Source organism: Copadichromis virginalis, linkage group LG15 (assembly GCF_057382275.1).
Source record: "Copadichromis virginalis isolate Kocher_CV1m ecotype Utaka linkage group LG15, C_Virginalis_male_GT1.1, whole genome shotgun sequence".
NCBI lineage: Eukaryota > Metazoa > Chordata > Actinopteri > Cichliformes > Cichlidae > Copadichromis > Copadichromis virginalis.
The window spans coordinates 18,729,451-18,753,716 of NC_140632.1; the positions used below are offsets into that span (position 1 = coordinate 18,729,451).

General features: G+C 43.4%; 1 long non-coding RNA gene across 1 annotated transcript; it reads left to right on the forward strand.

Moving 5' to 3' along the window:
• The first annotated feature begins 13,685 nt into the window (after positions 1–13,685).
• LOC146692265 (uncharacterized) lies at positions 13,686–15,982 on the forward strand. The gene is made up of 5 exons (XR_014915012.1): positions 13,686–14,107; positions 14,945–15,183; positions 15,281–15,392; positions 15,709–15,797; positions 15,911–15,982. It is a non-coding gene; the product is annotated as an uncharacterized LOC146692265 (long non-coding RNA).
• The last annotated feature ends 8,284 nt before the right edge of the window (positions 15,983–24,266 follow it).

A 24,266-nucleotide genomic window follows, 5' to 3' on the forward strand; every position in this document is an offset into this window, starting at 1 on the left:
TCTGGCTTTTGATGCTGTCCTGCAGGTAGGCCCTACTCAGCGTATCAGCGAGTAGCATGTCGCGGCCTGGAACATATGTTATGGTTGAATCATATTTTTGCAGCCTTAATAACATCCTTTGTAGTCTTTTAGGTGCATGTAACAGAGGCTTTTTCATAATGGTCTCGAGTGGCTTGTGGTCTGATTGCACTCTCACAAGACGACCATATGTGTATTGGTGGAATTTCTCCATCCCAAACACAATAGCTAAACATTCCTTTTCAATTTGTGCATAACCTCGTTCAGTGAGCGTTAGTGCATGACTTGCAAATGCCACTGGTTTGGAGTCAGAGCTGCTCCCAGTCCTGTCTCGCTGGCATCACACTGCAGTGTCAGCTCTTCTTCATTGCTGTAATATTTCAAAACTGGGACTTGTGTTAGTTTTCCTTTCAGTCTTTTAAATGCATCTTCCTGCACGTCTGTCCACTCCCATAGGCTGTCTCTGTGCGTCAGTTGTCTGAGAGGCTCACAGTCATCTGACAGATGCTTGTAGAACTTTGATAAATAGTTGACCATTCCAACTAGTCTCTGCACCCCTTTTATGTCAGTTGGTGCTGGCATCTCTGTGATGGCCCGTACCTTCTCTGGGTCAGCGCTCAGCCCCTCTGCCATGAGTAGATGTCTGATGTATGGTACTTCCTGTCTTCTAAGCTTGAGTTTTCCACATTCAATTTGATGTTCCTCTCTCTGCAGTGTTCCAGGAAAAGTCTCAGGTTTCTGTCATGATCCATTTCTGCTAACTCTCCTTGTCTCTCCTTTTCCAGTGATCAGGATGTCATCAGCAATGATGTATGTGCCTGGCAGGTTCTCTAACGCTTGCATCAGTTTGCGCTGAAAGACCTCTGGCGCTGGGCTGATCCCCATCGGCATTCTCAGCCAACGAAAGCGACCAAATGGTGTTGCGAATGTCGTGAGATGGCTTGACTCTTCTGTAAGCTTCACATGCCAAAAGCCATGTTTCACATCACAAACTGTGAAAACTTTCGCTTTTGACACATCTGGCAATATGTCATCTATTGTCGGTAACGGGAAGTGACTACGCTTCAAAGCTTTGTTAAGCGGTCTTGGGTCAATACATATCCTGGGTTTGCCATTTGGCTTCTGCACTGTCACCATCCCACTGATCCAATCAGTACTACCTTCCACTGGTGCTATTATTTGTCTGTCTGCAAGGCTCATCAGTTCCTCTTTCAGTGGTTTCATCATCGACACCGGGACTTTGCGTTTTGGCAGTTTGACAGGCTGCACTGTTGTGTCGATTTCCAGCTCATATTCACCTTGCAAACATCCATCTCCTGTAAACACATCCTGAAACTCAGTCTTTATCTCTTCCAACAACCATGCGTTTTTCTCTGATGGAGCTGTTGTCACTGAGCTGTTCAAAGCACAGATGTTATCATAATTAACTTGTATTAGCTTCATCGCTTCACTAGCTGTTCTCCCAAGTAGAGGTGTTTTACAATCCTCCTCTACCACTTGGAACTCGACTCTGTACTTTTTGTTGTTTCTTGGGTTTGTCAGCTTGACCTTACACTTTCCTAATGGACACAGCCTTGACTTATTGTACATCACAAGAACCTTGTCTGTGTGCTCCATTTTGATGTTCGGGTTCAACAAGTTGATGGGAATAACGTTGCAGGTTGCACCACAGTCAACTTGAAACTTGACCAGGCTGTTGCCAATCATCATGCCTGCAAACAGCTGTTCTCGTTTTTTCATGTCTGATTCTTTGATCTGGTTCACTTCTACTGCAGTCTGTGTCATAGCTGTGACAGTCATTATGTCCTCACAGGAATCAGAGTCCTGCTCCGTCACTGTGTGGATCTTTTTTCCATTTTCACTCTGTCTGCTTTTACTCCTGCATGCTATAGCAAAATGATTTTCTTTGCCACATTTTTTTCCATATGCTGGGCATTTTGATTTGAGTCTTTCATGTGCTCTTCCACAAAATCTGCATGGTATCTCTTTATCCAGTCTTTTTCTCTCTTTTTGTTTTACTGCATGCAGTTCCTCTATAGCCTGTCCCGCTATTGTTTTGTTGTATTCTCTTGAAATCTCCATTGCTCTACAAATATCTAGACATCTGTCTAATGTGAGGTTCTCTTCTCTGAGCAACCTTTCCCTCCAACCGGAGCTGTTCGTGCCACAGACGATCCTGTCTCTGATCAGTGAGTCTTTTAATTGTCCAAAGTTGCAGGTGCTCGCCAGCATTCTCAGGTCCGTAACATATTTATCAATATTTTCTCCAGGAGCCTGATTGCGTGCAAAAAATCTGTATCTCACGACAGTCTCATTAACTTTGGGATTACAGTGTTCATCGATTTTTCTCATCAGCTCACTTACTGTTACTCTTGCCTCAGCTCCGATCAGCGTTCCACAGAGCTCCCTGCCCCGTTCCCCGATCAGATAGTAAAACAGCTTCACTCTCGCCTTTTCCTCAGCATCCGGCAGAGCTAGTTCCGTGTAGAGTGTAAACTCTTCTTTCCATGTTTTCCACGTTTTAGACAGGTTCACTGAATCCATACTCCACTGTGCGGGTGGCTTCAATCCATCCATCGTAGACGCCGCTGCGCTCTTCTCGTCAGCCTCACTTGCTGTCCTTAGCCGTTAGCACCTCCGAGGCTAACTAGCCTAGCTGGACGCGTCGATACCGTCCGCTCAATCTGTTGTCTTCAAAGCGCGGTGTGGATCACTCTAGACCCCGCTGCCACCATGTTTCATCTTGTTCTCTCTATAAACTTCACAAGATGCTCGGTTGAACTTTCCCTCCTCCGAGGTAAACTTTTATTAAACTCTTAATAAACAGTCATGAGTCTCCGGTTCTCACCTTCCGGTGTTACACTCTCAAGACCCCGGGTGGAACACACAGGTAAATGCAATTCCCATTGCTACAAAGATGTTCTTTCCTGCTCCTCTACTCTTTGAATTCTCCATGTGCAAAATAGGTACAGCCTGGAAAAATTCCTCATTATGCACACGGCTAACCACATGAAAAAGGTTTAATTTTCAACAGGGTTCTATGCCATGTCAAGACTGATATTTTTTTTTTACATTATACATGCCTGCATTCAGCTATATTATGAGAAAACTGCTTATGTTACCATTATTATGCAGACGGTACCTTGTTATATATATGTAGAAAGATAAATTTGGTCCCTGTGGAAAGTCTTCCCAGAAGAGTTAGATGTTACATAGCTGCAAAGAGTTTGCCAACATAATATAAACCCTATGGATTAACTCTGGGATGCCACTCAAGTTCATATGCATGTTACTTTACATTACTCTCAGAATAAAAGGTGAGTCTGTGGGTATTGGCACAGAAGTGAAGACAGTTTTGAAATATGAGGAAATACTGTTTTTATCATCTTGTGATTTAGGCTATTAAATGTGGTCAAAGTGATAAAACCTAGGGACTTTATCTTCTCGTTAACAGCTATTTTATAACTTCTTACCAAAAATCATCTTGTTATATGGCTTTTTTATGGATGGCAGGAAATCAGCAGGATTTGGAGTCAACGTTTGTTTATTGATTAACAAAATAAATAAAAAGAGATTCATATCAAACTCAAAGGGAGATGAAAATTAAAGATAACCACTTAATGTGTTCTGCCACACAGCTTCAGTCAGAAACTACATTTTATTTGTCAATAAGCACATAGCAGTATGTTTGGTCTCTCATCCTTCATAAGGTCACATTGAAGCACAGACATATAAATCATAAGAATAGTGTCAAGAGATTTATTCTAAAAGACACTTCTTCAGCTGAGAGTCAGAGAGTAGAAACACACACGCTGCAGTCTTTACTTGCAAGGGCGGTCACAGAGCGCTCACACCAGAGTGGGGGCCCTGTGATGTGCGAGCTCTGTTCTTGCACTTGTCTTTATTTATACACAAAAAGAGTAATACAACAGTGAATACATTTGTTCAGTGGAATGTTGATACGTGAGCATGTGCGTATTCAAATTCAAATTCAAATTTTATTTGTCACGTACACAGTCATACACAGTACGATATGTAGTGAAATGCTTGGACAACTGCTCGTGACCTAAAGAGAACAAAAAAGGAAAAGGCTATGAATAAGATAGGAAATAAATATGAAAAATTAAAAAGGGTAAATTTAACTAGGAAGGAATAAAATATAAATTAAGGTTAAAAATGAAATAACTGTACAACACAAATTAGAATGAAGGGTAAATTTAACTGGGAAGAATAAGATAAAGATAAATATATAAATTAAAGTTGAAAATAAAATAACTGTACAACAAAATACACAATACACAATATAGAACTATATAAGAATGTATGAAGAAATCTAAATATAAATAAATATATACACAATAACAGCAGCTGTACAAGTATTAACCGGAAATGAAGAATATAGTGACCAGTGTTGTGCAAAACCAAAGTCCAGAAAGTCCAGTGTGTGTGTAAGAACCATATGTGTGGGTCAGTACTGTGTGGTGGTGTGATTGAGAGACCGTATCGCCTGCGGGAAGAAGCTCCTCCTCAGTCTCTCTGTGTTGGTCTTCAGGGAGCGGAATCGCTTTCCTGACCTCAACAGAGAGAACAGTCTGTTGTTGGGACGGCTGAGGTCCTTCACGATCTTCCTGGCCTTGGTCCAGCACCGCCTGCTGTAGATTGAGTGCAGGTCAGGGAGCTCGGAGCGGATGGTGCGCTCAGCTGACCCCACAACCCTCTGTAGAGCTCGTCTGTCCTGCATGGTGCTGTTCCCGAACCAGGTTAAGATGTTTCCCGCCAGGATGCTCTCTATGGTGCACGAGTAAAAGTTCCTGAGCACCTTGGAGGGCAGTTGGAAGTCTCTCAAGCGTCTGAGGTGGTAGAGACGCTGTCGGGCCTTTTTCACCACGGTGTTGATGTGACAGGACCATGACAGGTCCTGCGTGATGTGAACTCCGAGGTATTTGAAGCTGTCCACTCTCTCCACTGGGCACTCGTTGATGACGGGGGTCTGGTAGTTCCTCTCCTGCTTAGTGCTGAAGTCCACTATCAGCTCCTTTGTCTTACTGACGTTTAGAAGGAGGTTGTTCCTCTGGCACCAGTTCTCCAGATTCCTAATCTCCTTCAGGTAGGCCGTCTCGTTGTTATCAGAGATCAGCAGAGGTGGGACCAAGTCATTGTTTTGCAAGTCTCAAGTAAGTCTCAAGTCTTTATCCTCAAGTCTCAAGTCAAGTCTCAAGTAATGTCAGGCAAGTCAGAGTCGAGTCTCAAGTCACTGGTGTAAAAGTCCGAGTAAAGTCACAAGTCTGAAATTTTGAATTTCAAGTCCTTTCGAGTCTTTAAAAAGAAAAAAACGAAAAAATAATGTTGCAGTTATGCTAAATGTAAATATTAGACCATGTAATTTTTAAATCTGTGTTTTTCTCAACACATGACAAAATAGTGAACTTAGAAAATATACACAAATTGTGAAATTGCACCTCTTTAAAATGCAGCTCAATTAAACCTAGCTCCAAGGATAATTTTCACCGACAGTTCTGAGATAAGCTGCATGTTATTCTTGGATGCGGTTGTAGGACCGGTGTCGTGCCAAAGTAGGTATCCCCGACAGAATTTGTTTCCCCTGTGCTGGGAGCATGCAGGAAGTACTGATGTTTTCATTTTGTGAAAAATTAGTATCGTTACATTACCATTCAGTTTGAGGGTTACAACAGAAAATTATATATTTATTGCTCACGGGGTATCAGATGGGATTATTTTAATAAACCATAAACATTTTGGCTAATAACTATTTTTATTCTCCTGTAACTTTATTATATAAAGAGCTAAATCCTCCAAAGTTTCAGGAGAAATGCGTCATAATAAGAAGTGTTTGTGAACGAAAAATCAGCAATGTGGGATACTGTTTGTCCGTGATTTACACAGGGGGAACAAATTGTGGCAGGACCAGCCTGATATTATTTGTATCCCACTATAACTTCGTTGTATAAAGAGCTAAGATCTCAAAAATGTCAGGAGTAGTCAGTCATTATAAGAAGTGTTTGTAAACTAAAAATCAACAATGTGGGATACTGTTTGTCCGTGATTTGGACAGTCCAGCGTGTGCTCCCGACGCAGGGGAAACAAATTCTGTCGGGGATACCTAGTTTGGCACGATAGTAACTTCAGGTCACTGCAACAAGCCCAGGTACAGTTTACCGACGGATGGGTGCAGGACCTTGAAATGCACCGTGTAGAACGAAAGACCATCGTACGTATCATAAGTTTACCAGTCTCACAAATCGTCTTCATAAATACACAATCGTTAACCGTTTATTAATAGGACCTTTAAGCTCAACGGTAATTAATTAGCAGTGGAAATAATTTCTGGTACGCGTTACAGAAATGTAGCAGTGACAACAATACTGTATGCTGTAATCGTACTGGGCAATTAGTGATACAAAAAACCTGTTTTATCCTGTGAATAAAAGTATATGTTTTTGTCAATGTACCAAAATAACAGAAGCGAAACGCAATATTGTGTCAGGACAATTCACTATTTATGCACAACAAACAAAGGAGCGACAATTTCTGTTCAGCGCCAGACTTGCTTGTAACCTATATCACCAATTATGTTATGAAAATGACGCATTAACTACAACAGCAGACTGACCTTTGTGGGAATGCTTGGAGCAGACTAACCTGTGAGCTGGAGGGTTCTGGGACGTTATATTTGGTCTTTGAATGGCTGCAATCCAGGCCACCCGTCGCCTCTTTGTTACTTCGGAAACATGGCTCGAACAATTTCTCTTCAACAACGTAATCCGATAACAACCGATCTCTTTACCCGTCGGCTTCCCGTGGCTGTCATGCGACCGGCTATTGCAGTTAATAATACAACAGCTTCTTGCCATTTTTGTGTTTCTTTTTTATCGCTGTGATTTCAATTGAAAGCCTGCGTGCGCTAGTACCTCTTGCCACGAGTTCCCAGAATCCTTTGCGGTTTTACCCCTGAATGACGTCACATTTTCAATCTCTATATAATATGCGTGTTAAATTTTATATTTGGGGTGAAATATCAAGTCTTTTCAAGTAAACCGGTTCAAGTCCAATTCAAGTCCCAGGTCATTGGTGTAAAAGTCCAAGTCAAGTCACAAGTCTTAGAACATTTTTTCAAGTCAAGTCTAAAGTCATAAAATTAATGACTCGAGTCTGACTCGAGTCCAAGTCATGTGACTCGAGTCCACACCTCTGGAGATCAGGCCCACCACGACGGTGTCGTCAGCAAACTTGATGATGGTGGTGGAGCTGGTAGTGGCCACACAGTCATATGTGTACAAAGAGTACAGCAGGGGGCTCAGAACACACCCCTGGGGGGCTCCAGTGCTGAGAGTGGTGGAGGCTGAGACATGTCCGCCCATCCTTACTGCCTGTGGTCTGCCAGTTAGGAAGTTGGAGATCCACTGACACATAGATGAGCTGAGTCCCAGATGCTCCAGCTTGGTGGTGAGTGTGGAGGGAATTATGGTGTTAAATGCAGAGCTGTAGTCTATGAAGAGCATTTTAACATAATTCCCCCTTCTAGTGTCCAAGTGAGTGAGTGATGTGTGGAGGAGATGAGAGATGGCATCGTCTGTGGAACGATTTGGACGGTAAGCGAACTGTAGTGGGTCCAGTGTGTCTGGTAGTGAAGAAATGATGAAGTCTCTGACCAGGCGTTCAAAGCACTTCATCACTACTGAGGTGAGGGCTACAGGGCGATAGTCATTGAGAGAAGCAGGGTGGGGTTTCTTCGGGACAGGAACAATGATGGACTCTTTGAAGCATGTGGGGATCACCGACTGAGATAAAGAGATGTTGAATATCTCAGTGAACACAGGAGCTAGCTGGTATGCGCAGTCTCTTAGGATACGACCTGGGATGCCGTCTGGTCCTGCTGCTTTCCTGGTGTTCACTCTCTTGAAGGCTCTCCTTACTTCATGCTCGGAGATGACGAGCACGTTTCCGGTACTGGCAGTATCTTCCTGTCTGCAGCCGTTAGCGCCGCTAACACTAGCATTGTTGGAGACCTTAGCTGCAGCCTCGAAGCGAGCATAGAAAGTGTTCAGCTCGTCTGCCAGAGTCACGGCCGCGTTCGTCATACCGGTTGTTGGTGCTTTATAGTCCGTTATTGTCCTTAGTCCCCGCCACAGGCTCCTAGAGTCACTCTGTTGGAGTTGTGACTCTAGTTTCCTCCCGTAGCGCTGCTTCGCCTCTTTCACCGCCCTCCGCACGTTATATGACGCGGCTTTGTACGGGTCCATGTCCCCCGTCATGAGTCCCGTGTTGTAGGCAGCGGTGCGGGATCTCAGAGCGTCGCGGATGGTTTTATCCACCCACGGCTTCTGGTTGGGAAACGTTGTGATAGTCTTTGTCTCCACGGTATCATCCGCTAGTTTCCCGATGAATCCCACAACCGCTTCCGTAAACACGTTGACGTCATTGTCGGAGCTGTTTCTGAACATGCCCCAGTCTGCGTCATCGAGTGCGTCCTGTAACGCGGCCACCGATTGATCCGTCCAGCGCGCGACCTTCCTCTGAACCGGAACTTCCTGTTTCAGCCTTTGTTTGTATTTTGGCATGAGGAAGATGGCGGCGTGATCAGATTTGCCAAACGGGGGGCGGGATTGTGCCTTGTAGCCGTCCTTGACCGTAGTGTAGCAGTGGTCCAGTGTCCTTTCACCCCTGGTGGGGCAGGTGATGTGTTGATAAAAGTTCGGCGCTGCGCGTTTGAGGTTGGCGCTATTAAAGTCCCCCGTCACAATAAGCGCAGCGTCCCGGTGTTGTGTCTGGTGCTGTGTGAGTGCCTCATGCAGCTCGCATAAGGCGGTGACCGTGTCCGCTTGTGGTGGAATATAAACGGCACTTACAATGACCGATGTAAATTCCCGAGGTAGATAAAAAGGACGACACATGATGGACAGTAGTTCCAGATTTGGTGTGCAGGAGCGTGTGAGAGGAACAACGTTCGCACTGTTGCACCAGTTGTTGTTCACCATTAAACACACGCCGCCTCCCCTTGACTTCCCCGAGTCCCGTGTCCTGTCCATGCGGTGAACCGAGAAGAACTCGGCCGGCTGGATGGCGTGGTCCGGCACCGCTGGGTTCAGCCATGTCTCGGTGAAGCAGAGGAGATTGCAGTCCCGAATGTCTCTCTGGAACTTTATCCTGGCCCTGAGGTCGTCAAGCTTGTTCTCTAGTGACTGGACGTTGGCGAGCAGGATGCTAGGCAGAGGTGTGCGGTGTGCACGAGCTCTCAGCCTGTTCCTGACGCCGGCTCGCTTCCCTCTAGGCCGCCGCCGCTTCCCTTTGTTCTCCCTCGAGATCTCACTCGGCCAGCTCGGATCCGGAGTTAAAAACTTCGAATTGTGAGTACATTGTATACCAATAGAAACAAGAGTGTCACTGTCATACCTAATGTACCCAATGGTGATGATTTTGCCGATTTAGAAACGCTGAAAACTAACTTAAAAAACAAAGACAAAGAAAAAGTGGTCGGAGCAGTCGTGACGGCAGCCGACCTCACCGGCGCCATCTTAAATGTGGTTGTGTATGTGTGTGCGTGTGCGGTTTGTGGGAGGCAGCTCCTTTTCCCGGTAGGGAGTGAAACTGTTTGTTCAGCTCTTACTATCGCTGTGGGAAGAAACTGATGAGAAAAGAACAGAACAAGTCTCATAGTGAACAATCAGTCTAAGTCATCAAAAGGTTTGTCACAATCAGCAGGGCTGACTGTGTGTAGAGTGAAGGTTGGACCCAAATGGAGACGAAAACAAAATGTGAAACATGACTTGAATAACAGAAAACGAGCCGTTTATTGAGGCTGGCAAAATAACTGTAGGCAAAAGGCAAGGCTAACAATAAACTAAACTGGGTGAGCTAAATTAACTAAAAACCTACAACAAGACCATGGACTTGACATGAGGAAACTTGGCTTGCAAACAAAGCAGACGATCTGACAATGACACACTGAAAACAGAGAACTTAAATACACAGGAGGTGATTAGGGGAAGTGGGAACACATGGAGGAACAGCTGACTGACATGAACCTAATGACAGGACAGGGGAAGTGAAACTAAATACAATGAACAAAGAACACACGACTCCTTCAAAATAAAACAGGAAACACTGAAACTAGACATGACAACACAAGCTTAACAGACCTAATACGTGATGAACGATACAAGAACTCAAACATAGAAACCAAGGAAACAATAAATAATAACTGCCTTTCCTTAACTAAAGCTAAATAGGAATGACACAAACTAATCACAAATCTAAAATGAGACAAATACAAAATGAAACCAGGAAAAAATTAAAAACAAACTGAACTGGACATGTGTGTGCTTAATAAACTGGCAAATTACAGCAGGATTTTCCTATCCTCGGTCAGAAGGCACAGATGACTTATATGATGAAAGAGAGGGTCCACAGCAATGAGAATTAGGGTTCCTTTAATCCAAACATCTCCAGAAGTGAATTCGTGTGAGTATATGTATGTGTGTGTGGTTCTGTAAAATAACAGAAATTACAATTAGCAAACAATTAAAGTCAACCAAACTGGTCTAAATAATACAGAAAGGGTTGAACAGAAATGACTAAACACCACCCCCTGGTGGACACAAATGGGCTGCTGCACAGGGATAGACTCCATCTTTACTTTGGGCAGCTCACTTCACAAGGGTAGCGCCATTTTGGTCAAATCAGCGTGAATATACAGTGTCTCGTGGCTACACAAACCGCTGGAAAACTCTATAAAGGCATCACACAATGTACATAGGCAAGTGTATGATAAGTTACAACCATAGAACAAAAAAATACAAGGCACTTACTTATCATTCACGCACACGCACGACACATGTTCAGTACAACAGCCCAGCTCCACCAGCGCTATCACAGTGAACCAGCGCAAACACAAACAAAGGATGGGAGGAATGTACCATCTTAGCAGTGGTTAGAGGGGGTCCGTGGAACAGTCTATATACACAAATCACAGGGGTTTTCTACACAAACAAACAAACAAAACAAACAAAAATTTCAAGTGGAACCCAAAACACAAATACATGAGACCAAATAACACAACCCTGGGAGACAAGGCAAAAAGTCAAATACTCAAAGTTTCAGGAGGCCGACCCAGACGTCGGCGGCACAACAGTCCATAGGTCATTAGTTCAGGGGGCCGACAAGGACGACATCAGCACAAGAGTTTGCACAGTTCAGGTGGCCGACCAGGAGGCCAACGGTTCAGTAGTCCATAGTTCAAGGGTTCAGGGGGCCGGCCACGAGTCCAACGGTGGCGACGGAGCAGGTCAGGAGGCCGACAACGTGGAAAACGGGAGTGGCTGACCACACTTGGAGAGCTTGGTTGGCTGCCGGCGGCAACTTGGGCACGTACGAAGATGGTCAGGGGGCTTGGCTGGCGGTCGACGGCAGTGTGGGCACATACAAAGGCCATCGGGCAGCTTGGCCGTCAGGTGGCTTGGCAGGTGGTCGACGACGTGGACGAGAACTGGCTGGTGGTCAACGGCGTGGACGATAGTCCTTGGATGGTTTGGTTGGTTTCCGTCGACAGACTGTTTTGACAGGCTCCTGAAACAGCTGTGCTGGACTTGGCTTGGCACGTGGAAGGAGACCAGGCTGAGGCGTGGCAGGGCCAGGCGAGGCATTGTCCTCTGGCTGGGTCGCGTCGAGACCAGGCGTGGCGACGACCTCTGGCTGGGTCGCGTCGAGACCAGGTGGCAGCATGGCGGCTGCAGGTGGTGGACCAGGTGGTGGCGCTGCAGCAGATGTTGCAGAATGCTGGATGGGCTCGGCTAAACCTCCAGCTGGCGTGGCATGAGGCTAGACGGGCTCCTCGGGCCCTCCAGCTGACGAGGCATGAGGCTGGACGGGCTCCTCGGGCTCTCCAGCTGACACTGGAAAAGGCTGCACAAACTCCAACTAAGCCCCTGGCTCCAACCTGGCCTGGATAACAGTCCCACAGCGGCTTAGCTGAGCCTCATGGCTAGCATTTCCAGTGCAAACAGTCTTATAATTTGGCTTCTTGGAAGCATAGTTCGTGGCATGATCAATGCACAGAGAAGCTAGACAATTTTGCAAAGGGATAAGATGGTCCGTGGAAGACTTGGCCGAAAAATTCTCAGTCTTAGTCATTTCAAAATCATAAACAGTCTTTTTATAGCCGGGCCCATGAACTGGTAAGGCAGTGTTAGTTTTAATATTCACCTTGGAAAAAACATGAGGAGCCAAAATATAGTCACTCACTTCAAACCTTTGTGAGGTACGTTGATGACGTGAACGCCACTTTTTTTCTAGAAGCAGTTGTGACTGAACCAGGGCTAATTGTGGGGTCTGGCTCCTCATCCTCTGACCACAACCTCGCCAGAAATGAGGCTGGAGATGTGAAATCTGAATGAGACTGTGAGGGTGAGTGACTAATCCGTGATGGCGAAGAGGAAACTGGCGAGCTGGGGGGCAGTGCCGGCACTGAAGGGAGGGGCGCTGTGGCAAATCTCAGCAAGCCGACACGGACACACTCAGGCTCGAGAGGCAGCGATGGAGATGACTGGTTGTGGGGTTGCTGTGACTGGGAGGTGCTGGAAGCCATTACATGACTCGACAGTTCCTGGGCCCTCTTCATAATAGCCTCAGTGACGTTCACCATTACAAGCTTGCTCTTCAAATCGGGTGCCGTGAGGACGCGGTTGAGGATCGCTTGGATCCAAGCCATCTCCTCCAGACACTCAGTGAGAGCCGAGTCTGCTGGGTCCATGACTGGTCAGATCGTTCTGTCACAATCAGCAGGGCTGACTGTGTGTAGAGTGAAGGGTGGACCCAAATGCAGACAAAAACAAAATGTGAAACATGACTTGAATAACAGAAAACGAGCCGTTTATTGAGGCTGGCAAAATAACTGTAGGCAAAAGGCAAGGCTAACAATAAACTAAACTGGGTGAGCTAAATTAACTAAAAACCTACAACAGGACCATGGACTTGACATGAGGAAACTTGGCTTGCAAACAAAGCAGACGATCTGACAATGACACACTGAAAACAGAGGACTTAAATACACAGGAGGTGATTAGGGGAAGTGGGAACACATGGAGGAACAGCTGACTGACATGAACCTAATGACAGGACAGGGGAAGTGAAACTAAATACAATGAACAAAGAACACACGACTCCTTCAAAATAAAACAGGAAACACTGAAACTAGACATGACAACACAAGCTTAACAGACCTAACACGTGATGAACGATACAAGAACTCAAACATAGAAACCAAGGAAACAATAAATAACTGCCTTTCCTTAACTAAAGCTAAATAGGAATGACACAAACTAATCACAAATCTAAAATGAGACAAATACAAAATGAACTCAGAGCGCTGGGTCAGAGACCCAGCCTGTGACAGAGTCATCATGCAGTATTCTATCACATGTAAACTTATATCATTAAAAGTACAACTTTCTACTGACAAATAGAAACTTACATTTTTTTTATACTGTCACTTGGCTTCTAAAAGAGCTTTTTTTTACTGATTATTAGGGAGTTCTGGATAAATAGGTTATTAAAAGATAAATATGCTGTAATCTGTAAATGTTTTTTATGAGGTTAGGGTTTCAACATGACGTCAAGAACCACAGAGGTGTATAATCTGGTATAATCCCAGATAGCAAGGAGACATTGAACAGATGTTGATTTTCCATCTGAACCATCAGAATCGTCAGGATTGAAATGTCAACACAAAACCAATGTTGAAACAACATTGAAATACTGATGAAACCTTACACTGACATTGAAATAACATTGATTCACTGTTGTTCTGTCATCGTTGATTGTTGATCTATTTATAGTTGACAAGGTGACAACAATCACGTTGAAAAACCATCGATTTATGGTTGAGCGGGAAATTAAAGCTGCTACCACTTGGACTATTCCGCAGCACCCCTATCACATTGGTACATCCCTCCAGGTAACCATTGTCTTGGTTGTAGAGCTTGTAGAGCGGGACATTAGATTTACTCTCAGCGGAATTGACCGGAGAAGGCATCAGTTCATGCACTGCACTGGCCTGCACCACGATTAGTATAAGGTAAGAATGAATGACTTTTGTTCTATTAGTTATTTCCACGGTTGCATTTGAATAACAGTAAAAAAAACAAAACAAACTTGTTAATGTAAAGTTTCGGATAAAATGTGGGAACCCGAAATTGTGTCTACTTTCATCTTACAATCCGGCAACAAATAAATTGCACTGCAAACAAAGTCTATCAGCAAAGAAAACATTTTCGTTTCATACTTTTCCGTTATATTCCCTTACAAAGCTAGCTTTAACGCTTCGAGGGTTCCTTTGTTCTTGCCGTCGCCTCGGCGCTTGACCCAGACTTTCGCTCTGTAGTTGCTTTTTAGCATAGTACTACAAAAAATTGTAAATCTGTGATATATGATTGATAAACGTAAAGGTAACTGTATAAATGTGTTCAATGACTTTGTTACTTTTAATGATTGGTGAGCACCCGCTTCGATTCGCACTCAATTCAAACTTTACGTTGCACGCTCACCTAACTTTACGCTGCACGCTCACCTAACTTGCGTTTGCACCTTTTGTCCACACGTAAATGCTAAACGCAGTTTACGTGTGGACGAGGAAGACGGAGAAAACGCAGCGTCAAAGGTGTGCGCCTATTTTGACGCCACACTGTGCGCCATGTTTTTGTCTCGGTGCCATGAATTCCTACAATGGCAGACTTAGACAAAATACTGTTAATTTTATTATCTTCAGTGTTTAAATGCTTACATATACGGGTTTGCTTGTAATTGTTGCCTATATACATTTTAAGCTATTATTTATTATTTAGTTCAATCAATAGATCAAGTTTTGTAGTGACTATGAAATATATTGTAATTATCTGTTTCCTGTTTATCCTAGACAGGGCAAAAAAGGACTCCAAATTAAAAAAAAGATAAAAATGAAAGACTGGTGCATTGTGCAGTTTAGCACTGGTGGTACAGAAATAGTCCCTAGATCATGGATAAATGGGGAGAAATTGTCATGGCCTCCATATCCTCCGTGAGACACATTCAGGATCCACGACGCAGTAAAGAGGAGAGTTCATCCTGGTGCAACATGGCTCACCTATGCACCAGTCCGACTTCTAATAAGCCATGGTGGGTATCATCTGGATTGGTGTTGTATAAATGTAACAATAACAAGTTTTTCGTGTCCTAATTTATGTCTGGCCATACATTGTGTTTGTACTTCCAGACACATTTCACGAAGCAGAACGCAGTCTTCAGAAATATCTAAGTGAACACTGTGATATGTCTGACCTTCAGTCCGAAGCTGAAACTCAGACCAGTCATAAAAGAAAGCACAAGTAAAAAAATTTTTTATATTTCACAAACATATCTTTGATTGCTAAGAATTTATGATCTTGTCTTTTATACATATCTGTGGTGCTTGCATACTGCAATATCACCACATAATATAGTCCAAAAAGTGGAAGCTTGTAAACTTTTTATAAATGCAAAGCCGTGTACACTTGTGCACTTCAAAAATTCCTTGTATACTGTACCTTCTTGCACATCTGTTTCCTGTGTGTGTTGTTATAAATCAAACTGTAACTTTAGGAAAAAATATTCCAAAAGCACATTTGTAATTACTTATGACCGTTTTCAACTTTTTTTCTTTAGACCAAATCCCCTGTACACATATAGTGACTCAGAGGATGAGCAGCCCACCAAAAAATGGTTTCCCCAGGCCCCTCGAGTGAAAATACCAGGTAATAAAATACTGTCTAGTGTCTTTGTACATATCTGTGTGTGACACAAGGAAACGTTTGACAAGTTGTCTGTATTCTTAAATACTTAAAAAAAATTTATCTTTTTCTGTCAGACCTGACGAGAGCTGTTAATGAACTCCGTGAGGAGGTCAGAGCCATCCGCAATGAATCGGTAGATGCTGGGGTACTGCACAACATTGAGGAGCTAAACAATGCAGAGCCAGCTCTTCAATCACAAGAGGCAAATAAGGCAATGGTAAGTATATAAAGGTTATGTACACTTTGTAACTATAAATTGTAATAGCTGTCAGATGTGATTTAAATACATAACAACGGCCTGTTGATTAAACACACAAGCACTTGCATACACATTTAAGACATGAGACACGCTAATTCCATCTCTTAAAATGTGTCTATAGGTGAGACGCTTTGCCTTGATTGGAGCCTGACGCAGCAGTTAGGGGCAAACTCTATGTCCGAGTTTGTCTTTGCACAAGCAGTGCAGAAATGGCTCCGATACGCCCCAGATCGTTTGGGTGGGTGCAGGACGCACATCATGCAAAAAAATTACAAACTTCTGTGAATCATATAAACGTAAATAGGAAACTGTCTTTTAATAAAGTATTTAGCAAACGAAACATGCCTATTGACCTTTTTTTGTTTATTTTTTTTCTCTCTTACATCACATGCAATGCTTTCTTATTTTAGGATATTAATGTTGACATGATACATTGTGAGACATTTGGGGTTTTTTTATAAAGGGTGTCCAATTTAAGGAATAAGTACAATTATGTGTTTAGGTGGTTGAAGTATTGATGGAAACATGCAGTAGTTTAGTATTGGTTAAAATACCTATAAAGAAAGGTAGATTTCCAGTCATGATTTAACTGTAGTTTTAATAAAAAGCAACTGTGCGAAAGAGGTGGAAAATCAACACCATAGCTCAACAGTGTTTCAATATCAGAATCTGACATTGTTTCAATGTCAGCAGTATTAGAAAATGTAACGTTGAATCAACGTCAGGTTTCAACATTGATTCAACATCAAAACCTGACGTTGTTTCAACGTTAAAAAAGGGTGCAAGAGTGACGTTAGGTCAACGTCACACTTCAACGTTGATTCAATGACACAGCCTGATATTGACTCAACATTGTTTCAATGTTTCCTTGCTATCTGGGATCCCAGTATAAATGCTCATAAAGTTATTGCCAAACACCACCTCTTAAGAAGACATTCAGATGAAAGGAAAGATTCCGAATGGCAGTCAGAGCTGGAATATTCCACTAAACCTGGTAGTATTTTCGAACTGTGCACGAGGTAAAGATATTGCCTAAGATATATGAGAGAGAGCGAGAGAGAGCATTGACCGTTTACTGTGTTGTGTGTGTATACCAGGAACGGAGATGGAGGGGCAATTCCGGGAGCAGGATTACGAGCATGGGTGTCTGTCTGTTCAGTGACAGGTTGTTTCTCCCAAAGACAAGAACCAACAGACTTAAAAACTCCTTTGTCCCACACGCCATCAAACTGTTTAACTCCTCTCTGGAGGGGAGAGGGAGGGGAAACGGGGACAAATGAGGGGGGAACAAGTAAGCTGTAGTGCCTTTTCATTGTGCAATACTTTTTGTTAATAACCAACGGTGCAATAGACTTCAATACTTGAAATGTGCAATTCCCTTGTATTCTCATTCCTATTTATTCTATTTACCCCTTTTGGATACTCTTTATTTATATATGTCTCTGTATTTATATATGTGTATATATGGTATTCTGCTCACATTCTGTATCTTCTTTCGGTGCTGTGCTAACTGTCCGTTGCCATGCGTTTACATGCGTTGTTATGGGTTAACTGTCCGTTGCCATGGGTTAACTGTCCGTTGCCATGCGTTAACTGTCCGTTGCCATGCGTTTACATGCGTTGTTATGGGTTAACTGTCCGTTGCCATGCGTTTACATGCATTGTTATGGGTTAACTGTCCGTTGCCATGGGTTACCGGTCCGTTGCCATGGTAACCGGTCCGTTGCCATGGTAACCGGTCCGTTGCCATGGTAACCGGTCCGTTGCCATGGCAACCGGTCCGTTGCCATGGGTTAACTGTCCGTTGCCATGCGTTAACTGTCCGTTGCCATGTGTTTACATGTGTTGTTATGGGTTAACTGTCCGTTGCCATGCGTTTACATGCGTTGTTATGGGTTAACTGTCCGTTGCCATGGGTTATATGACCGTTGCCATGGGTTAACTGTCCGTTGCCATGCGTTAACTGTCCGTTGCCATGCGTTTACATGCGTTGTTATGGGTTAACTGTCCGTTGCCATGGGTTATCTGTCCGTTGCCATGCGTTTACATGTGTTGTTATGGGTTAACTGTCCGTTGCCATGGGTTAACTGTCCGTTGCCATGCGTTAACTGTCCGTTGCCATGCGTTTACATGCGTTGTTATGGGTTAACTGTCCGTTGCCATGCGTTTACATGCGTTGTTATGGGTTAACTGTCCGTTGCCATGCGTTTACATGCGTTGTTATGGGTTAACTGTCCGTTGCCATGGGTTACCGGTCCGTTGCCATGGTAACCGGTCCGTTGCCATGGGTTACCGGTCCGTTGCCATGGTAACCGGTCCGTTGCCATGGTAACCGGTCCGTTGCCATGGGTTACCTGACCGTTGCCATGGGTTAACTGTCCGTTGCCATGCGTTTACATGTGTTGTTATGGGTTAACTGTCCGTTGCCATGGGTTAACTGTCCGTTGCCATGCGTTAACTGTCCGTTGCCATGCGTTTACATGCGTTGTTATGGGTTAACTGTCCGTTGCCATGCGTTTACATGCGTTGTTATGGGTTAACTGTCCGTTGCCATGCGTTTACATGCGTTGTTATGGGTTAACTGTCCGTTGCCATGGGTTACCGGTCCGTTGCCATGGTAACCGGTCCGTTGCCATGGGTTACCGGTCCGTTGCCATGGTAACCGGGCCATTGCCATGGTAACCGGTCCGTTGCCATGGGTTACCTGACCGTTGCCATGGGTTAACTGTCCGTTGCCATGCGTTTACATGCGTTGTTATGGGTTAACTGTCCGTTGCCATGGGTTATATGACCGTTGCCATGGGTTAACTGTCCGTTGCCATGCGTTAACTGTCCGTTGCCATGCGTTTACATGCGTTGTTATGGGTTAACTGTCCGTTGCCATGGGTTACCGGTCCGTTGCCATGGTAACCGGTCCGTTGCCATGGGTTACCGGTCCGTTGCCATGGTAACCGGTCCGTTGCCATGGGTTACCTGACCGTTGCCATGGGTTAACTGTCCGTTGCCATGCGTTTACATGCGTTGTTATGGGTTAACTGTCCGTTGCCATGCGTTTACATGCGTTGTTATGGGTTAACTGTCCGTTGCCATGCGTTTACATGCGTTGTTATGGGTTACCGGTCCGTTGCCACTCTTCTCTTTCTTTGCTGTCTTAACACTAGGAGTCCCAGGCTTCTACCTTTCTACCTTTAAAACCCACCACCAGCCAAATGGCTGGTAGCCAAGTGGAAGCTAAATTGGCTAGTCATTCATATGTAAATTAGGTTGTTAGCTGGGAATTCTGGAGGGAGGGGAGTCGGGGTGTGTGGATGAGGGGGTGGGGGAGCTGCTAAAAGCTGTGAACTTCCTTTTGTGTTTCATCTTGATGCATTCTCAATCATCCAGGGAAATAAATCTCCAAAAGTCACCAACTTGGAGTGTTTCAGTTTGCCATCTTAGGGAGAAATCAACACACATGGGTGTAGGTCCTTTGTTGCTGAGATTTATTGATAAAAACAGTACAAAAAACCAACCATTTGTACACATATTTACAAATAATAATAAAAAGTGAGTGAGTACATTTCAACATTTTCAGTAATCACTCACAATCCTGGCACTGCCATGGTATCTGTAGTCTGCATTTACCACATGTGTATCTGTAGCAGTGAACACATCGCACAGTGGCATGATTGTTCTTGCATTTGTGTTTGACCTGACACATGGCTCTTTTTCCAGGACTAGGTGTGGAGGGTTGTGTCCGAAGCAACTGTTCTTTTCTTGCCTTCTTCTCAGCTACATGAGAGTGAGCCAACTCTCTTGCAAGCTCCACCACATTTACATATGAATGACTAGCCAATCCACTAGTGGATTGAGGAATTTCCCTGCGAATCTTGTTGACTGTGCCGAGGATGGTGGTTTTCAGTCTAAGAAGTTTTTGCACAAGTGAAAGCGATGTGAAAAAATTGTCCGTGGTAACATTTCTGCCCTTGTCTAGGAATGGTTCCATCAGCCTCATTACTACATTTTCAGAAAGTCTCTCCCCAATGGGACGATTGGGGTCCTTGCCAAGATATGGGAAGACATTGCAAATGTACTTGGATTTTAGGTCGCAAGCCACCCAAAACTTGATCCCAAACTTGTCAGGTTTACTTGCAATATACTGCAGGAAACAGCACCGAGTCTTTGATGGGAAAAGCTGTTCATCAACGGTGATATGTAGACCAGGGTTGTAGCACGTGATGCAGTTGGTGACCAATGATCCCCACACACTGGAAATTGCAGCGAACTTATCAGTCTTTGCTCGATTTGCTCCATTGTGGCATCAATCAGAACACTGGTATAATGTTGAAATGTACTCACTCACTTTTTATTATTATTTGTAAATTCTTTCGGTGCTGTGCTACTTGGAAACCGAATTTCCCAGAGGAACACACCCGAGGGATTAATGAAGTTTTATCTTATCTCTTATCTTATCTTATAAGGAACAGATATGGAGGGGTAATTCCGGGAGTGGGATTACGAGCACGGGAGAAGCGTCTGGGAGGAGAACAGAATACTATCACGCACCTTTTGAGCACTGGGAGGAGGACACCACTTATAATAGACACACTCTTTATCTTCAAGAGCTCGGCTCCTGGGTTCACGCTTATCATCCACCGTGACAAAAGATACCACAGTTTCATGTAACCTATGAGAGGTAAGTCTAAACTTCATTTTCTAACAATTTTCTTTTTGCACAAATGTGTCCTTGATCAACATCATCAAAAAGACTTAACAACTCTAGATACCCTATGACCAGGATGAAAGAGAATATACAGAAGGGAAAATCATGGTTCTTTGTATTCCCATATGGAAAAGATATATAAAAATCTTATAAAGTTCTGTCTTGTGTGAAACTTGTATGAAAAGCATACAAGAGTGAAAACAGATATAAGATCCCTTGAAAAATCATATAAATGAAACTTGTATGTTTTGGATACTTACTAAAACATTATATGAAAGTAATGAGAAAGTGGCCTGTTACATGAGTAAATCATATAAGCCTTATATGATTCACTATATGAAGTAGGCCAAATCTTATGCAAGTCTTTTATAAGTTTGTTCTATTTCTTTTCCATATGGGTTAACTCAGTGAAGTATGCATTGTTTGTCTATTTGACTCATTAATGTCAAAGTATTATTTTTCATAGCTCTATATTAAGTAAATATTATTTTGTCTTTAGGTTTATAGAGAAGAGCACAGAGGAACAACCAGATTCATGAATGATGGACACAGAAGACAAGACTCCAGGTACCATACACATTAATGCTGTTATTGTCAACATTTCTGATTTAAAAGGTATTAGATTTTGTATTTGCATGTATTTATTATTCATCTAAAGTTTTATCATAGTAGTTAGTGTTTGCCACCATGAGAATAATTTCAACTGTTCAAAGGATTAAATGTAATAATTTTCTTAGTATCATCAACAATCAATTTACTTTTGGTAAAAGAAAAGCTTCCAGGGCCAGTTTAATGTTTTAAAGTCAAAGGGGACCTGCTAAAAAAGTTGATTAAATGGAAAAGGAAAACAACAATAAACAAAATATTAAATCCTATAAATTAATTAATGTAAATTCAGAAATTTAGTAATTGTTTTTGGTCATTTTGGTCATCTAAGGTGGCAACAAAACAGTGGTTGTCTAATATAAAAGAGCTACACACCACAGTCTGCCCCAGAATTAGTTTCTACTCGACACAACTGTCATGCAGTATTATCACTATTTCCAAAGTTGTGTCACCTGGGCAATTTTAACAAAATAGCCAGTTGAGTTTAAGTTGTGCTACAAGCAACAGTAACCAAACACCAGTTATTGATTATTAAATGGTAAATGGCCTGCATTTATATAGTGCTTTATTTAGTCCCTAAGGACCCCAAAGCGCTTCACACTACATTCAGTCATTCACCCATTCACGCACACATTCACACACTGGTGATGGCAAGCTATATTGTAGCCACAGCTGCCTGGGGCACACTGACAGAGGCGATTTATTAGTCCTAAAGATTTCATAATTTCTGACAGTGTTTCACCGATATAGTCAAAGGAGCTTGCAAAGAAAAGCGTCTGGACTTCTTTAAATTGCTTGAAGACGTCTCACCTCTCATCCGAGAAGCTTCTTCAGTTCCAAGGTCAAATGGTGGGGAGTCCCAGATTTAAACCCAGTGGGAGTTTCCCCCCACAGAGGGACAAAAGAATCAGAATCAGAGTACTTTATTGATCCCTGGGGGAAATTATTTTTTTGTTACAGTGCTCCATTGTAAACCAACATAAACCAACATTAACAAGACGGACAATACTCTAACTAAGAATAGTACAATATATATATATATATATATATATATATATATATATATATATATATATATATATATATATATATATATATGTATACCTAATAAAAGGACCCCCTGATGATCCTCTAATCACATGAGCCAAGGTGTGAAACTGGGTGTGGGTCCCAATCAGCCAGGGTTACGGGTGAGCTCATTGTGAAACCTGGCCCCACCTTATCATGCGATTTCCTGAGATCAGATGGCCCAGGATGTGAGTGGGCGTTAAGGCGTCTGGGGAGGGATCTCAAAACTGGATTATAGATGGCAGAGAGTTGGTGTCGTAAACCACCGCCTCTGTTCAAAGATGGTCGCTCACAGTGGACATAGATGGCTTCTTTCACTCCTCTTTCAAACCATCTGTCCTCTCTGTCCAAAATGTGAACATTGGCATCCTCGAAAGAGTGTCCTTTGTCCTCGATGCAGATGGACTGCTGAGTCTTGTCCTGTGGAGGTGGCTCTTCTATGTTGTGCCATGCGCTTGTGAAGTGGCTGTTTGGTCTCTCCAATGTAGAGGTCTGGGCATTCCTCGCTGCACTGTACAGCATAGACCACATTGTTAAGTCTGTGTTTTGGAGTTTTGTCTTTCGGGTGAACCAGTTTTTGTCTGAGCGTGTTGCTGGGTCTGAAATGCACCGGGATGTCATGCTTGGAGAAAACTCTCCTGAGTTTCTCTGATACGCCGGCTACATAGGGGATGACAATGTTGTTGCGTCTGCCCTTCTTATCCTCCCTCGCTGGTGTCTGGTCTTCTTTTCTGTGCCTCTTTGCTGACTTTAAGAATGCCCATTTAGGATAGCCGCACGTTTTGAGTGCTTCCTTTACATGTGTGTGTTCCTTCTTTTTCCCTTCAGGCTTAGAGGGAACATGTTCTGCCCGGTGGTGTAGGGTCCTAATTACTCCAAGTTTGTGTTCCAAAGGGTGATGGGAGTCAAAGAGGAGGTACTGGTCCGTGTGTGTGGGCTTCCGGTAAACTTCGATGTTGAGTTTGCCGTTCTCTTCAATGTGCACGGCACAGTCCAGGAAAGGCAAACAGTTGTCCTTTGTGTCTTCCCTGGTGAACTTGATGTTTTTATCCACAGCGTTAATGTGCGCAGTGAAGGATTCCACTTCTTGTGTCTTGATTTTGACCCAGGTGTCGTCCACATATCTGTATCTGTGGCTGGGTACTCTTCCTTTGAAAGAGCCAAGAGCCTTCCTTTCCACTTCCTCCATGTAAAGGTTGGCTACAATAGGTGACACGGGGGAGCCCATGGAGGTCCTTTTGTCCCTCTGTGGGGGGAAACTCCCACTAGGTTTAAATCTGGGACTCTCCACCATTTGACTTTAGAACTGAAGAAGCTTCTCAGATGAGAGGTGAAACGTCTTCAAGCAACTTAAAGAAGTCCAGACGCTTTTCTTTTCAAGCTCCTTTGACTACGATGACCCGGATGACTGAGAACCTTCACAGACATTTCACCGACATAGTTTCTACATAATTCTAGTCTCTGCGCAAACAGCTAAAGCTAATGATAATGTTCGTTACATTCAAGATACAAAATGCTTGTTAGTATTTTCTCATATCTACGGGGGTATTTCAATTTAAAAAAGAAAATTGTCACTCATTCTCCAGCTCTTCAGTGTTTGCCACAAGAGGCCACACAGACTTAGAACTGTCTCTTATTATTGATTTAAAACCCTTTTTTAAAAAAAGAAAAACTCTGACGCAATAGAACACATTACAAGGTGTTTACAAACAAATAATAATAATGGATTGATATAGCACTTTTCAAGGCACCCAAAGCGCTTTATAATGCCACTATTCATTCACTCTCACACACT